Raw genomic sequence first — 17,197 nt, 5'->3', positions numbered from 1 at the left:
CGCGTGGCCGTGTGCAGCCTGGCATCCGAGCCCCTCAGTCTTGGGCACCAAGGGGCCTTGAGGCAGAAAACAGATACTTTCTTGTTTTAAAATATACATTTATGGGTTTCAGAGAGGAAGGGAGAGGAGAGATAGCAACCTCAATGATGAGAGCCATTGATTGGCTGCCTCCTGCCACGCCCCCTGCTAGGGATCTAGCCTGCAACCCGGGCCTGTGCCCTTGACCCCGTGACCGGAATAGAGCCCGGGACCGTCAGTCCACAGGCCCAGGTTCTATCCACTGAGCCCAAGCAGCTCGGGCAGAAAATAGGTCTCTTCCAGTCTGGGCCCCACGCCGAGTCTGCAGCTGGCTTTGGCCATGGCCTGGCAGGAGTGGCTGGAGGGCAGCCCAGTCTGCACTGCTGCTTGTGCGACCACATGACTGACTATAGGACCGGGAGGAGCCAGGAGGATGCCAGCCCAGCCCAGGGCGGGTCCCAGGAAGGAAAGATGAGCGCAGACCGCAAGCCAGAGGCCGGCCTTGGCCCACCCCACAGGGGGCAGGGATACCTCCTCCCCAGGACTTCCAGGACCAGCTGCGGAATGACACGGGGGGGGGGGGGGGAGGGGGGAATGCGGAATAACACAGAGGGGTGGGGGGAGGGGCTGTGGAATGACTAGGAGTGGGGGGTGGGGTGGGAGGGGCCACGCCAAGGGGAACAGCTGCTTTTCTCTGGAGGCTACCTGGCAGCTGCCCCTCCTCTGGCCTAAGAATCCCTGCGCTTGGGGTGGGCCAAGGAAACCCACAAATCCTCAGTCTCAAATACCTTGGCCCCAGCTGGTTTGGCTCGGTGAATAGAGCATCGGCCTGAGGACTGAAGGGTCCCGGATTCAATTCCAGTCAAGGGCACATGCCCAGATTGTGGGCTTCATCCCCAGCAGTGGGCATACAGGAGGCAGCCAATCAATGATTCTCTCTCATCATTGATGTTTCTATCTCTCTCTCCCTCTCCCTTCCTCTCTAAAATTAATTTAAAAAATAAATCGTGGTGTGTACCACATTCCAGGTGCAGAGAAATTGGAACCCATAGCCTGAGGGCACTTTTGGAGAAATAGAGAGCGAGGCAGACTACGCCAGGGAAAAGGTGGTGGGAGGCACTGGGATGGGAGTCAGGAGTGGGGCGGGGGGCGAGCTAGGGCGGTGAAACCCCTCCCCCCACGGCTGCTGCAGTGGCTTGTGGTCTCAGAACAGTGTCTGGAATGCGCAGTAAGTGCTCTTCAAGTTAGACTCAGGATGGCTGCCCTCTCGCTGGGCTTATGCCTGCAAGGGCTGCCACCCCCACCGCATCCTCCTTCAAATGCTCTCTCCCCTTTTTCTTCTTTTAATCCCCACCTGGGGATATTTCCCATTGGTTTTTAGAGAGAGCTGGAAGAGAAAGGGAAAGAGAGAAACATCGATGTGAGAGAAACATGGATGGGTTGCCTCCTGCTCGTGCCCTGACCAGGGCCTGGGCCAGGGAGGAGCCTGCAACCCAGGTTCATGCCCTTGACCAGAATCGAACCCAGGACCCTTCTGTCTGCAGGCCGACGCTCTATCCACTGAGCCAAACCGGCTAGAGCTCTTCCCTTTTTTAGCTTCTGTTTTTCTTTCCACTTCTTGGACACTCCTCATTGTTCCTGTGTGTGTGTGTGTGTTTATTGATTTCAGAGAGGAAGGGAGAGGGAGAGAGAGATAGAAACATCAATGATGAGAGAGAATCATTGATTGGCTGCCTCCTGCACGCCCACTGCTGGGGATCAAGCCTGCAACCTGGGCATGTGCCCTTGACTGGAATAGAACTGTGACCTCCTGGTTCATAGGTCAACGCTCAACCAGTGAGCAACATCAGCTGGGCTGTGTGTTCTAACAGATTTTATTTTGCAGAGCAGTTTTAGGCTCACAGTAAACTTGTGGAACCTGCTTCCGGGGGCCAGGCCTTAAACATGCGTTCTCTCCCGGACCCTGACCTGGGTCCTGCTCAGCGTCCCCAACACCTGTGTCTGAGTGCATCCTCCCGGAGCTCCTGATGATCGCTCTCTCCCCAGGCACAGGCGCAGCCCAGATCCCAGACTCCGGGAGGCGCCCGGGCGGCGCTCCACCGGTGTCCTCCGCACCCACCGGACGTTCGGTATTTCTTTCATCGTACCCGGCACGCTGTGTGCTCCTCGCCCTTGTGGAGCTAGCTCAGTGAAGAGTGCTTCTCCCATGCCCGCGTTCAGGCAGTCCTGCTGCCAGCCTGGACGCCCCTCCCATCACCCACACCCCATCTCACCCAGAACTGGCGATTTTATCTTCTGCCAGCGCAAGCCCGCACTACTCTCCCTGCGCAGGTCCGCCAGCCCAAGCGGGCAGTCCCCACGGCAGGACGGACGGTGGCCTGGGCGCTCCTCCCTCCGCGCCTTTCCCTGCGTCCGGGCGAGGCCCCACCTGGCTCCGCCTCTCCCCCCTCCTCCCATTCCATCTCCGCCTGTTCGTAGGGCTGCTGCGGGCCTTCCTCAGTTCCTTCAAAATGGTTCCCTCCGCCACACAGGACTTTCTAATGCAAAATGCGCCCCTGACTTAGACAAGTCTAACCTACTTGTCCTTCAGCTCCCAGCGTAAGAGTGGGAGCCTATCCCTGGCCGGTTTGAGTGTCAGCCCCGGGCTGAAGGGTCCGGGGTTCGATTCCGGTCAAGGGGCGGTACCTTGGTTGCAGGTTCCCCGGCCCTGGCTGGGGCACATGCAGGAGGCAACCAATAGATGTGTCTCTTCTTCTCCTTTCCACTCTCTAAAAGTCAGTGGGAAATAGCCTCGGGTGAGGATTCACAAAATAAATAAAAAAGAAAGGGGCCTCAGGGAGCCTTCTATACCGTCTCCGAGCTGCTCGGCCTCTCCGCTGAGAATTGCACAGCCCACTTGTTGGCCGAATGCCTGCCTTGCCCGGAAGACTAATGCACGGAACAGAGACCTCAATTTCTTCTTGGCCATTAGAGGCTAAACGCCCAGCAGGCCGGGGTTGCTTAAAGAATACTTGTTGGATAGATAAATAAGAGAAACGCTTTCAACTACGTGCCAGCAATAAATTTGGTAAACGTTATGTCTTGCTATATAAGAATGCAGAATCTGGGGAGGTTGGGAACAAAGCCCTGTACTTTCACTTCACTTTGTATAATCTCTTTTGATTATTTAAAGTCAACATTACTGATGTATAATTTACATGAAATTACATACATGAAAATGAACCTATTTTAAGTGTACACTTAAAGTTTTGACCAATGTATGCACACATGTAAACACTGCTCATACCTGTTTCCACGCAGCACGCCGCCTACCGGCCGCTGCCGCTCTCCCCGCGCCCAGGCAGGCATAACCCTGTTTCCTGCCGCACTGGCTGCACAGCGGTGCCTGTCCTTATTTCATCTGAAGGAACCATGGCGTCGCTGTTATTTGGACCTGGCTATTTTTATCCAGCAAAATGCTCGTGAGACTCGCTCACGTGGCAGCAGCATGTATTCACGTGTGGTAACTTGTTCTCCTTTTGCCGAGCCGACGGCCATTGCCTGGACCCTTCACACTTCCTTCATTCATTCATCACCATGGACACTGGGTTGTTTCCAGGTTTGGCTCTTAGGTTTAAATCAGTATCAGACATGTCTGTACAAGCTTTGTGTGGACATTATCTTTCACGTCTCTATGGGAAATGCCCAAGAGTGGGACCATTAGGTAAGATCTGCTTCACTTTTTTTAGAAACTGTCAGTTTTCCAAAGAGTTGTCCCACTTTGTCCTCCTACAGCAATGTCTGAGGTTCCAGTTGTTCTACATACTTGCCAACACCTGTTCAGGTGTAATGGCATTTCATTGTGCAATTAATTTTTAATTTCTACAACTAATGGTATATTTACTGGCCATTCATGTATTTTCACTGTGAAGTGTCTGTTCAAATCTTCTGTGTCCATTTTTAAATTAGGTGTTTGTCTTTTTACTAGAGGCCCAGTGCACGAAATTCGTGCACTCGGGGGGCGTCCCTCAGCCGGCCTGCACCCTCTCGCAGTCCGGGAGCCCTCGGGGGATATCTGACAGATGGCTTAGGCCCGAGTGAGGAGTGGGTCTAAGCCAGTGGTCAGCAAACCGCGGCTCGCGAGCCACATGCAGCTCTTTGGCCCCTTGAGTGTGGCTCTTCCACAGAATACCACGTGCGGGCGTGCATGTACAGTGCGATTGAAACTTCGTGGCCCATGCGCAGAAGTCGGTTTTCAGCCTGGGCGAGTCTATTTTGAAGAAGTGGTTCTAATGCCGAGCCACACTCAAGGGGCCAAAGAGCCGCATGTGGCTCGCGAGCCGCGGTTTGCCGACCACGGGTCTAAGCCGTCAGTCAGACATCCTTAGCGCTGCCATGGAGGCGGGAGAGGCTCCTGCCACGGCTGTTGCGCTCACCAGCCATGAGCCTGGCTTCTGGCTGAGCGGTGCTCCCCCTGTGGGAGCGCACTGACCACCAGGGCGCAGCTACTGCACTGAGCATGTGCCCCCTGGTGGTCAGTGCACGTCATAACAACCGGCTGTTCTGCCGTTCAGCGATTTGCATATTAGCCTTTTATTATATAGGATTATCAAGTTGTAAAAGCTTAAAGCATTGCTACCCTAAGGTTGATGAGATTTTCTCCTGTTTGCTTTTAGATGTTTTGTATTTATAACTTTTGCATTTTGTTTGATGGTCCACTTTTAATAACTTTTTGTGTGAAATGTGAAGCAAAAGTCAGGATTCATGGTTTTCCACACAAATGCCAGTTAGTCTAACCATTTTTTGAGAAACTTTTCCCCATTCAATTACCCTAATAATTCAACCATTTGAATTAATTGATCAAAGTGTTGAAAAAACAACTGACCAAATATTGTGTAGCTCTATTTCTGGACCTTCTACACTCTCCACTGACTTATATTCCTATCCTTACACCAATACCACACTGTGTTGTTGAGTGTTGCTTAGCTTTATAGCGGTGATTTTCAACCGGTGTACCTTGGCACACTGGTGTGCAACAAGAATTTTTAAAACATGCAAAACCTGACTATTTAGTTAGGGGCACAGACCTCTTTTTCCTTAGATTGTTACATTAAAAAAAAAAAGACAACAGCCATCACAACAATAGCCATTGGTGTGAATGAATCAAAATTATATCTACTTTTTTTGTCAGATTGGCAAATAACATTTGTTTGGTGTGCTGCAGAATGTTAGTAGTTGGTTTGTGTGTGCCATGAGATGAAAAAGGTTGAAAATCACTGCTTTATATTAATCTGAAATCTGATAGTACAAATTCTCCAACTTTGTTATTTATCGAAAACTATACATATTATAGATCCTTTGATTTCCATATAAATTTTAGAATCAGCTTGTGAAATTCTACAAGACATGTAGACAATGGTGTGGTTTTTCTCCTTTGTTTTGTTATGGTGACTTTCAGTGGTTCAATTTCAAATGTTAGGCCACACTTGGTGCGTTGCCACATTTGGTCATGACGCATTATCATGGTCATACACTGCTGAATTTAATTTGCTAATATTTGTAAAGATTTTTGTGTCATATTTATGAAGGCTATTGGTTTGAAATGTTCTTTTCTTGATATTTCATTTTTTAATCATAATATTGCTATCCCAAAATGAAGGGGCCAATGTTTTCTGTTTCGTGAAAAAGTTTTGGGAGGTATTATTTTTCCCTTATAAGACTGATACAGTTCACCAGGGAGACCATCAGAGGTTGGAGTTTAGGGGAATGTTTTAATTTAATAATTTAAATATGTTTAAATATATTTTATATTTACTCAGACATTTACTATTTCCACATACTTCATTTCTTTATAAAGTGCATCTAAATTTCTATCCAGTGTCGTTTTCCTTCAGCCTAAACTTCATTAACATTTTTTTTTCTTTTGTAACACAGGTCTGATGGTGACAAATTCTTTCAGCTTTTGTTTATTTTTTACGCCTGTATTTTATCTCTGTTTTTGAGGAATATCCTCAAAGAATATAGATTTCTGGGTTGACTGCTTTGCTTTCAGCACTTTATTTTTTTTTAAGTAAATCTTTATTATTCAGATTATTACAATTGTTCCTCTTCCCCCCCCCCCCCCAAATAGCTCCCCTCCACCTGGTTCCCACCCCACCCTCTGCCCTTATCCCTGCCCCCCCCCCACTGTCCTCATCCATAGGTGTATGCTTTTTGTCCAGTCTCTTCCCACACCCCCACACCCCTTTCCCCCCAAGAATTGTCAGTCCACTCCCTTTCTGTGTCCCTGATTCTATTATATTCACCAGTTTATTCTGTTCATCAGATTTTTTATTCACTTCATTTTTAGATTCACTTGTTGATAGATATGTATTTGTTGTTCATAATTTTTATCTTTACCTTTTTCTTCTTCTTCCTCTTCTTAAAGAGTACCTTTCAGCATTTCATATAATACTGGTTTGGCAGTGATGAACTCCTTTAGCTTTTTCTTATCTGTGAAGCTCTTTATCTGACCTTCAATTCTGAATGATAGCTTTGCTAGGTAGAGTAATCTTGGTTGTAGGTTCTTGCTATTCATCACTTTGAATATTTCTTGCCACTCCCATCTGGCATGCATAGTTTCTGTTGAGAAATCAGCTGACAGTCGTATGGGTGCTCCCTTGTAGGTAACTAACTGTTTTTCTCTTGCTGCTTTTAATATTCTCTCTTTGTCTTTTGCTCTTGGCATTTTAATTATGATGTGTCTTGGTGTGGTCCTCTTTGGGTTCATCTTGTTTGGGGTTCTCTGCACTTCCTGGAGTTGTAAGTCTATTTCTTTCACCAGGTAGGGGAAGTTTTCTGTCATTATTTCTTCAATAGGTTTTTAGTATCTTGCTCTCTGTCTTCTTCTGGCACTCCCATAATTCTGATGTTGGTACGCTTGAAGTTGTCCCAGAGGCTCCTTACAGTATCTTCATATTTTTGGGTTCTTTTTTCTTTTTGCTTTTCCGGTTGGGTGTTTTTTGCTTCTTTGTATTTCAAATCTTTGACTTGATTCTTGCGATCCTCTAGTCTGCTGTTGGATCTCTGTATAATATTTTTTTATTTCAGTCAGTGTATGCTTAATTTCTAGTTGGTCCTTTTTCATATCCTCGAGGGTCTCACTAAATTTATCGGCCTTTTCTAGAAAATTCTTGAAAAACCTTATAACCGTGGTTTTGAACTCTATATCCAGTCGTTTGCTTTCCTCCATTTCTTTCATTTGTGACCTATTTCTTTGTCTCCACATTTTGGCTGCTTCTCTCTGCCTTCTGCAGCTCCTCTGAGTCTCAGTGTGCTTTTCTCTTTCCTTCTAGTTGTAGAACTTCCACTCAGCCAGCCTTCCTGTGGTTCTGGATGATGTCCGTTCGGTCTTTTAGTTGTAGTTTTGAAATTGTTGTGCGAGGCAGCAATTTAGGTGCTTACCTATGCCACCATCTTGGTTTTTCCTGCTTTCAGCACTTTAAAGGTGCCATTCAATTGCCTTCTGTCTGGCATTATTACTGAGGGAAGTCTGCAGTCATTATTTACTTCTTTGTGTACATCTTTTTCCTCTGGATGCTTTTACAATTTTATCTTTACCTTTGATTTAGAGAAGTTTAACTATGTTGGGTCAATGTTTTTCCTTTCTACTTGCTGAATGTCTTGGAGCTGTGAATTTATAATTTTCATCAAATTTGGTAAATATTTATTTAAATATTCTTTTATGCTTCTCCTTCTGGGACTCCAATTACACATATGTTACACTACTTTACATTGTCTTGAAAGTTGCTGAAATAACAAGCATATTTTTCATTTTTTTTTCTTTCTCTGTTTCAGTTTGGATAATTTCCAACTCTTGTCTAAAAGTTCACTGGTTTTTTTTTTTTTTTTTTAGTGTTTAATCTGCTGTGATGTGAGTCCATTTAGGGTTTTTTTTTTATTTCAGATGTAATTTTTTTAATCTCTAGAAGTTTTATTTTGCTTCTTTCCCATATCTTTAATTTATCTAATTACTTTTATGTTTTCCTTTAAGTCCTCACAGATATGTATATTAGCCATTATAAAGTTTTTGCTACCTCCATTGCTTTTATATGTTCCGTCATTGTTTTTATTGCTTGATTTAAAAAGGAATATTGGTTATGTGTTACTTATCTAGAAATGTTTGGTGTGGGGTGTCCAATTGGAGATTGTGATTATAACATTGTTCAGTGTCTAGATTTCATCGTCTTTCTTTAAAGAATGGGGAATTTTGTTTTGGAAGACCATTAAGTTATTTATGGATCAGCCTGATCTTTTTGAGACTTGTTTAAATGATTTAAAAAGGTAAGTCTGGGATAACCTTTATCCTTGGAGTACTTTTTACCATATTTCTAAGGAGTGGCCCTTCTAGGGTCTCTACTTGATGTCCCAAAATTTAACAAACTCTCTTCATGCTGGCCAGTTAGAACTTGACTATCTCCCAACTCCCTATGAACTCTAGAAGAATTTAGTTTACAGCTCCCTAGCATTGGTTCTTTGTCTGAGATCACAGAATCTCTTCCTGAGCATGTGATTTAGTATTTAATAAAAGACTCAAGTGGATCATTATGCAAATTTCTTGATCTTTTTTATTTCTGTGTAGATTTTTTTCTCTGTGGTATTCTCTTCCACAAATTCCAGCTGCCTCAGCTTACTCAGACTCTGATCTCCTCCTCCTAACCCAGCAGCACCACAGCATTGAGGCTTGGCTTTGCTCCAGCTGCTGCTCCCTGTGCTGTGGCCGTGGCAGTGCCGACAGGCAGAATGCTGCCCGTCAGAGCGCTCATCTAGTCGAGCTTCTTGTCTCTGGATTACAACCAAACACCGCATGATTTCTAATGTCTGAAAATGACAGTTCCATTGCCTTTGCCTATTGTTTACTTAGGAGGGTAAGCCTGATGTCAGTCATTCTATCATGGTCATTGATGTATTTTTAACCAGCTTACTAAATAGAATTCTCATTTTGTCTGCATTTCTCTAAAAATCACCAAAGAGAGTATAAAACATTACAAAAAAATGCAGATACTCTACCTCTGTATAATGGCAGATATTACATATATCTGTCTAATAATCCTTTCCAAAAGGAAATAAGATTAGTGGATTTGACTTAGTCATAATGAATCTATGCTAAACTAAAGGAATCACCTCTTTTTCTTCATAGGTCATCTTTTTAATGCATTTTTCTAGGATTCTGCCAGAATACATTATGTTCACTATTAAGCTCTTTCCAGAATTGTCTTTTAATTATGAAAGCATTTGTCTTTTTCTGGTCTTTGACACAATATTTATAAATAACACCTATTTACATATAGAGTGCTTACTAATATGATTGGCAGTGTGCTAAATATTTTATACACATTATTTTTGAATCATAATACTGTCAGTTATTTTCTTATATTATCTTCATTTGGTATCTTCATTTACCATATTTACCAACTGAGAATAAGAGGTAAAAAATAATATGCTGAAGGACACACAACCAGGAAGAGATAGAGTGGAGATTGGAATAAAGGTATTTTGTTTAGAAAATGCCAGTTTAACTCCTGGGCTATCCTTAGCATCACCTTTCTCAATTTTTATGATTTCTCAGAATTGGAGTATAATCAAACTTCTTAATCTTTTGTTTCTAAATGTCATTCGAGATGCCCAAGCAATGGCAAACAGGAGCACTACTATAGGGACCTTCAGCGTGTACCAAGTACATTTTACTGATTAATTCACTTGATCTCTTTCTACTCTTAGAGCAATGAAGGCAAATAGAACAGCATGTAAAACAACCACAGAAGCACAAAACCGCAGCACTCATGAATTCAACTGCAATGTGGGTATGTTCTACAGCAACTTCCCATGGATGTTTTTAGGGTGAAAAGGCTGAAACACACTATAGATACATAAGGTACGGATAATGAGAATGTGCATTGTAAAGTTCATAGATATAATTGACACAGTGAGGATAATACCTGCATGGATTTGATTTGTGTTTTCCCTCCGAAGAATGTAATGTGCTTAAGTATACCATGGGTAGCACGGTTAGTGATGTTAGGAGCAGAAATCATTCACCAAAGAAACCATGAGGCCAGACAAGTGCAGGCAGAGTAAGCCCACAGGAGGGAGAGATCAGCCCAATTTGTCTCTCTAAAGAAGAGGGACCATTTTCCTGACAGATGGGGATAGTAAGAACTGGAAAGAGGGCATTCTTTGCAAATGGTACAATATGCATAACAACACAGAGGTATAAACAGGCCCCAGTCTCTTTGATCAGTAAATATATATTTATATTATTTAAAAGGTCTGTGCTACTTATATACATAGCATAGACCATTTAAATAAGTTTAAAGTCTTAGTTTTTCCCCTCAAAGAGTTTATAACATAATTGAATAGAACAGGAAAAACTATGGAAGGAAAATATTGTTGCTATCTGATAGAGACCTGACAATATAAATATCTGCTGAGTGAATGAGTGACTGATGAGTGAATATTGGAGTGTGCTAAATACCGAACGACTGGAGGACAGCATGGAGGATGTCCACCTGGGTGAGAGATTAAGAGAGGCCTGACAGAGAAGGGCCCTTGCCCCAGATTTGAAGGGTTGGTAGAGTTTGATAAATGGATGAGAGAAGGTATCCCGAGAGGGTGAAAACAGCATGCGCAGAAAGGCATGTTCTGAGGCAGGAAAGGATATTATTCTATGTACTGCAGAGAGGATGGAGGTAGGATCAGGGTGATAGTGGCAGAAGTGGTGAGAATTGGATTCTGGATTTTTGTTTTTTAAAACAAGGAGCTAAACTGAGCCTGGCCAGTATATATATACTAAAGGCCTGGTGCATGAAATTCGGCATGGGGAGGGGGTCCCCTCAGCCCAGCCCGCACCCTCTCCAATCCAGGACCTCTTGGGGGATGTCTGACTGCCGGTTTAGGCCCAGGATCGGGCCTAAACCGGCAGTCGGACATCCCTCTCACAATCTGGGACCACTGGCTCCTAACTGCTCACCTGCCTGCCTGCCTGATTGCCCCTAACTGCCCCCCCCCACCAACCTGATCACCCCTAACCATCTCTGCCTGCCAGCCTGATCACCCCTAACTGCCCCCCCTGCAGGCCCGGTCACCCCCAACTACTGGCCCCCCCCCCCCCCGCTGGCCTGGTTGCCCCTAACTGCTACCTCCTGCCAGCCTGGTCACCCCTTACTGCCCTCCTGCTGGCCTGGTCACCCCCAACTCCCCCCCTCTGCCGGCCTGGTCACCCCCAACTGCCCCCCTCTGCCGGCCTGGTTGCCCCAAACTGCCCCTGCTGCTGGCCTGGTGCCCCTCACTGCCCCCCTGCCAGCCTGGTCATCCTCAACTGCCCCTCTCCTCCGCTGTGCGCGTGGCCATCTTGTGGTGGCCATCTTGTGATGATGTCATGTGAGGGTGTGACACCACCTAGGCTTTTATTATATAGGATACTAGGGGCCCAGTGCATGAATTCATGCACCTTGAAAGGAACTGTGGGCTGTGAGGCTGTGGTAGGCACAGGGGTCTTGGCCCATCCTCCACGCCCCTGCCTGGCCCCTCCAGCTGTGGCCCCCCATCCCCTGTCTAAACCGGCAGTCGGACATCCCTCTCACAATCTGGGACCACTGGCTCCTAACTGCTCACTTGCCTGCCTGCCTGATTGCCCCTAACTGCCCCCCCCCACCAGCCTGATCACCCCTAACCATCTCTGCCTGCCAGCCTAAACCGGCAGTCGGACATCCCTGCTCCTGCTGCTGCCTCACCCACACGCTGATGGCACCGGCCCCACTCGAACCCGCTGATGGTGCAGAGTGATTGGGGCCAGTGCCAGCAGCGGGTGCAAGGGAGGCTGGTGCCCTGATCATCCCTCAGGAGCAGGGGGAGGTGGAAAAGCCCTCAGGGGTGATCAGAACCGGCAGCTGCCGCTTGCACCCGCTGATGGCACTGAGTGATCAGGACCGGTGCCAGGCACCAGCAGTGGGTGTGAGTGGCAGTTCCAGTGCCAGCTGCAGGTGCGAGAGCCGGGCGGGACCACTGTGCACAGGAGCAAAGAATTTTCAGTAACCACCAGAGGCTCACCCCGATGACAGCGACCAGCGCTCGCCTTGGTCTGGTGCCCCCACTCACCTGCTCCACCATCCTGCCTTGGCCAATGCCTTCTATGTTCTGCACACGGCCCCTGGTGGTCAGCGCACATCATAGCGACTCATTGTTCCGCCGTTTGGTCTATTTGCATATTATCCTTTTATTATATAGGATAGGATAGATTGATTTCAGAGAGGAAAAGAGAGGGAGAGAGAGATAGAAACATCAATGATGGGAGAGAATCATTGATTGGCTGCTTCTAGCATGCCCCCTACTGGTGATTGAGCCCACAACCCAGAAATGTGCCAGAATTAACCCCCTGGTGCATAGGTCAGGCAGGATATTTTTTAATGTAAGCTGATGATTTGGACGTGAATGTGAGAGATGGAGAGGCATCAATGTGGTTGCTAATATTTTTAGCCTGAGGAAGTACTAGTAAGTTGGTGAAATCTCAGTGTGCGCATCTGTGCATGCGTGTGTGTGCATATGTGTTGAGGAGTTGGGACTAAAATGGACAGATTAAATTTCAGATTTGTAAAAAATATATCAAGTAGACAGCTATATCTATGAATTTTAAGTTTAGAGAAGCACTCTGGCCTGGAGATGTGATTTTTGGAGTTGTCAGTGTATAGATATTCTTTAAATCCATGAGACCAAATGAGATCACCAGGAGAATAAGAAGAGAAAAACTAAGAGGACTAGATGTTCCAAGATTTAGAGGTTGGGAAGATGATAAAGAACCAGCAAAAGAGACTGGAGAAGAAGAGTGGGCAATGAGCTGGGAGAGATCCCAGGGCGAATTGTGTTGCAGAGATCAGAGGGAAAGTGTTTCAGGAAGAAGTAATTATCTTTCAAATGCTGATATTAAGGTGAGTAATGCGAGGACTAGAAATAGCTATTGAATTTGATAGGATTGATAGAGACAGCAGGTATCAATAATTATTTTGAGGACTTCTGTTGCAAAAGAAAGCAGGGATATTATGTAATATACAAATACATACTATTATTTAATACTAGAGGTCCGGTGCACAAATTTGTACATGGGGGTGGTGTGTCCCTCAGTCCAGCCTGCACCCTCTCCAATCTGGGACATCCCTCTCACAATCCAGGACTGCTGGCTCCCAACTGCTCACCTGCCTGCCTACCTGATTTCCCCTAACCGCTTCTGCCTGCTAACCTGATCACCCCCTGACCACTCCCTTGCCAGCCTGATCGATGCCTAACTGCTCCCCTGCTGGCCTGATTGCCCCTAACTGCCCTCCCCTGCAGGCCTGGTCCCCCCCAATTGCCCTCCCCTGCAGGCCTGATTGCCCCCAACTGCCTTCCCCTGCCAGCCATCTTGTGGTGGCCATCTTTGACCACATGGGGGCGGCCCTTGTGTGTTGGAGTGATGGTCAATTTGCATATTACCTCTTTATTAGATAGGATAGGATATAATATCAAAACCACAGTATATTGGTCTATTTTCTTTCTCTTTAATTTATATACCACCCTACAAGTGGTATCTTTCAAATAGTGGAATTAAGCATGAAGTCTAGAGTAAACATAAAAGGAAATATGATTGGGTTACATTGAGCTTGAACATAGTCTTAATAAAATTAATTTATTTCATTTGAATTTATGTTGTGATAAATTAAATTAACAAAATAACATTGTCTTAATAAAATGAATTTAAATAAAAGAGTGCATTAGGCTGACAAAAAAAAAGGGAAGCAGGGAAATGGGGTGATGTGGGGTCCAGGGAGTTTTTTTTTTTTTTTTTTTTTGTAGTTTAATGTATTTTAATAGCAAACTTACAGAAACAGCACAGAAGACAGACATTAAAAACATGTACTTGCATGTAGGACAACTAAGTTAGAAAAGTATAGTGAATGGATAGAATCTACTGTATGATAAAAATGCTACAAACACCATTTAGTTGCCATCAATAAGAAATTTACTTGTTTTAAAAAATCCAAATGCTGGCATTGTCCAGAAAAATTTAACAGGTTTATTTATATTGTTATAAAGTTGAACTGCTGAAACTTGTTCACTGAAACATCTGACTTGCATTAATGCTTTATGTCCCCGCATTTATATTAAAAAAATTCACACACAAATGAAAATGGAAAAACTGCCAATACCTATTTCTGTGCCCTATTTTCAACTTGCAATCATACACTTAGGTACCTTTTGACCCCATGGAAAAAAAACCTAACGTTCAGAACTACCAATAACAGGAAGAAGAGAAATTTTTTAAAAGAATGAAATGTTTTCCATCATAGTGGATTCTTAAGCACGTTCTCCAGTATGCGGCGTGCTAGCTGGATGTCTTTGGTGTAATTGTCACACGTTTGGCATGGAGAGCATGCAGGTTGGTGTCTTCAAAAAGGCCAACCAGATAGGCCTCCTGCCTCCTGCAAAGCACCAATCGCTGCACTTTGGACGCGCAGGTCTGTTTTGAAGTCCTGAGCAATTTCTCGCACCAGACGCTGAAGGGAAGTTTGCGAACCAGAAGTTCAGTGGACTTCTGATAACGACTAATTTCACCAAGTGCCACAGTACCGGCCTGTAACGAGGAGGTTTCTTCACCCCTCCAGTGGAGGGCGCACTCTTTCGAGCGGCTTTGGTAGCCAGCTGCCTCCTGGGGCTTTGCCCCCGGGCGATTTGCGGGCGTCTGCTTGGTAGGAGCCACGGTGCAGAGACCTCTTTACTTACCCCCTTCTCCTGCGGCTGGAGCTCGGCGAGCGGAGGCGGCGCAGGCGTTGGAGAGCGACCCCAGGGAGTTTTTTATTCGGAGGGAGATGTCACAGTTTGCATGCGTGTAGGTCAATGGGAATGGCCCATCTGAGGAAGAAATATTGAGGAGAGAGAAGATGGTTGAGTGGCAATGAGAAGTGGGGCAGCCGGCCTGGAAGGCAGGAGAGGCCCAGATCATTACAGTTATTGGGAATGAAGACAGCGATGTGACCACAGACCAACGCCGTCAGTAAATTTGGTGGTGGGCTTTGTGGCAGTCCTCTTCTGAGCGCTGCTACCTCAGTGGAATCAGAAGTAAGGAGAAAGGCTTTAAGTGTTTATTTTGTTAATCCTCACCCAAGGATATTTCCCATTGATCTTTTAGAGAGAGTGGAAGGGAGGGGGAAAGATAGAGAGAAATATCAATGTACATATTGATTGGTTGCCTCCTGCACGCACCCCGACCAGGGCCGGGGCCAGGGAGGAGCCTGCAACCAAGGAGCCTGCAATCAAGGTCCATGCCCTTGACCGGAATTGAACCCAGGACCCTTTGGTCCCCAGGTCAATGCTCTATCCACCGAGCCAAACTGGCCAGGGTGATTTTAAAAGTTTTGGAATAAAGATGGTCAGGTGTTTGTGTTTTTTTTTTTTTTTTTTTTTCCCCATGTTGAATTTAATGAGCTTGTTGATCTCCCAAATGAAAATATCTGGCAGGCAATTGGAGCCAATATGTGACTGTCACTTGAAGAATCAGAGTCAAGAAGAATTGGGTGCCCTGTGCCGGCATGTGGACGTGGAGGCCCTGACACTGGATGGGTTCTCCGGCAGACAAACACGGAGTTTTGAGAGCCCACCTGCCATCGTTAGGGGCACTGTAGGACTGGGGATTCAGTATCAGACACAAAGTCAGGGAAGTCAGTGCGACATTCAGGATCCCCTTGTGCTTGCTGCTTTTCTCATTCGCATTAAGTGGAAAGTTTGCTCAAAATGGTTGTGGGCCTACTATATGCCGACCATTATGCTACATACCCTTTCACTTAATTACCACAAGTCATATTATTATGTTTTTAATTTTATATTTCAATTGCAATTTACATGAAATACTGTTTTGTAGCAGTTTCAGGTATATAGCATAGTAGTTAGACAACCCTATATTTTATAAAATGACCCCCTGCTATTTTAAGTACAACCTGGCACCATACATATTAATTATTAGAGTCTGCCTGACGCCATCCCTGTGCTGTACTTTACGGCTCCTGACTGCCAATTTCACTTTCACCATTCCCTCTGGCAGCCACCAGTTCTCTGTGTCTATGAGTCTGTTTCTATTTTGTTTGTTCATTTATTTTGTTCTTTAGATTCCAAATATAAGAGAAATCACATGAAATTAGTCTTTCTCTGTCTGACTTATTTCACTTAGCATAATATTCTTTAGGTCCATTCATGCTGCCACTGATAGTAAGATTTCATTCTTTTTTATGGCTGAGTTATATTCCATTGCTCATATGTGGCACCACTTCTTTATCCACTCGTCTATTGATGGGCACTTGGGCTGTTTCCATATCATAGCTATTGTAAATAACACTGCTTATATTCTTTTTAATTAGTGTTTTGGGTTTCTTCGGAGATATAATCAGAAGTCAAATTGTTGGGTCATTTTAAATTTTTTGAGTATCCTCCATACTGATTTCCACAGTGACTGCACCAATCTGCATTCCTACTATCAATGCATGAGGTTCCTTTTACTCAGCATCCTCACCAGCATGTTGGTTAGTTGATGGTAGCCATTCTGACAGGTGTGAAGTAATACCTTGTAGCTTAATTTGCATGTTTCCGATAAGTGATGTTGAGCATCTTTTTATACATTCATTGAACATCTGTATGTACTCTTTGGAGAAGTCTCTATTCAGTCCTCCGCCAACTTTTTTTTTTTTTTTTTTAAAGAACATTTTTTTAAATATATTTTATTGATATTTTACAGAGAGGAAGGGAGAGGGATAGAGAGCTAGAAACATCGATGAGAGAGAAACATCGATCAGCTGCCTCCTGCACACCTCCCACTGGGGATGTGCCCGCAACCAATGTACATGCCCTTGACCGGAATCGAACCCGGGACCCTTCAGTCCGCAGGCCGATGCCTCTATCCACTGAGCCAAACCGGTTTTGGCCTCCGCCAACTTTTTAATTAGATTTCTTTCTTTCTTCCTTCCTTCCTTCCTTTCTTTCTTTCTTTCTTTCTTTCTTTCTTTCTTTCTTTCTTTCTTTCTTTCTTTCTTCTTTCCTCTCTCTCTCTCTCTCTCTCTCTCTCCTTCCTTCCTCCCTTCCTCCCTCCCTCCCTCCCTCCCTCCCTCCCTCCCTCCCTCCCTCCCTCCCTCCCTCCCTCCCTTCC

Source organism: Plecotus auritus (assembly GCF_963455305.1).
Source record: "Plecotus auritus genome assembly, chromosome: 13".
Lineage (NCBI taxonomy): Eukaryota > Metazoa > Chordata > Mammalia > Chiroptera > Vespertilionidae > Plecotus > Plecotus auritus.
The sequence above is the reverse complement of the archived record's forward strand: the minus strand, read 5'-3'. Positions refer to the sequence as shown.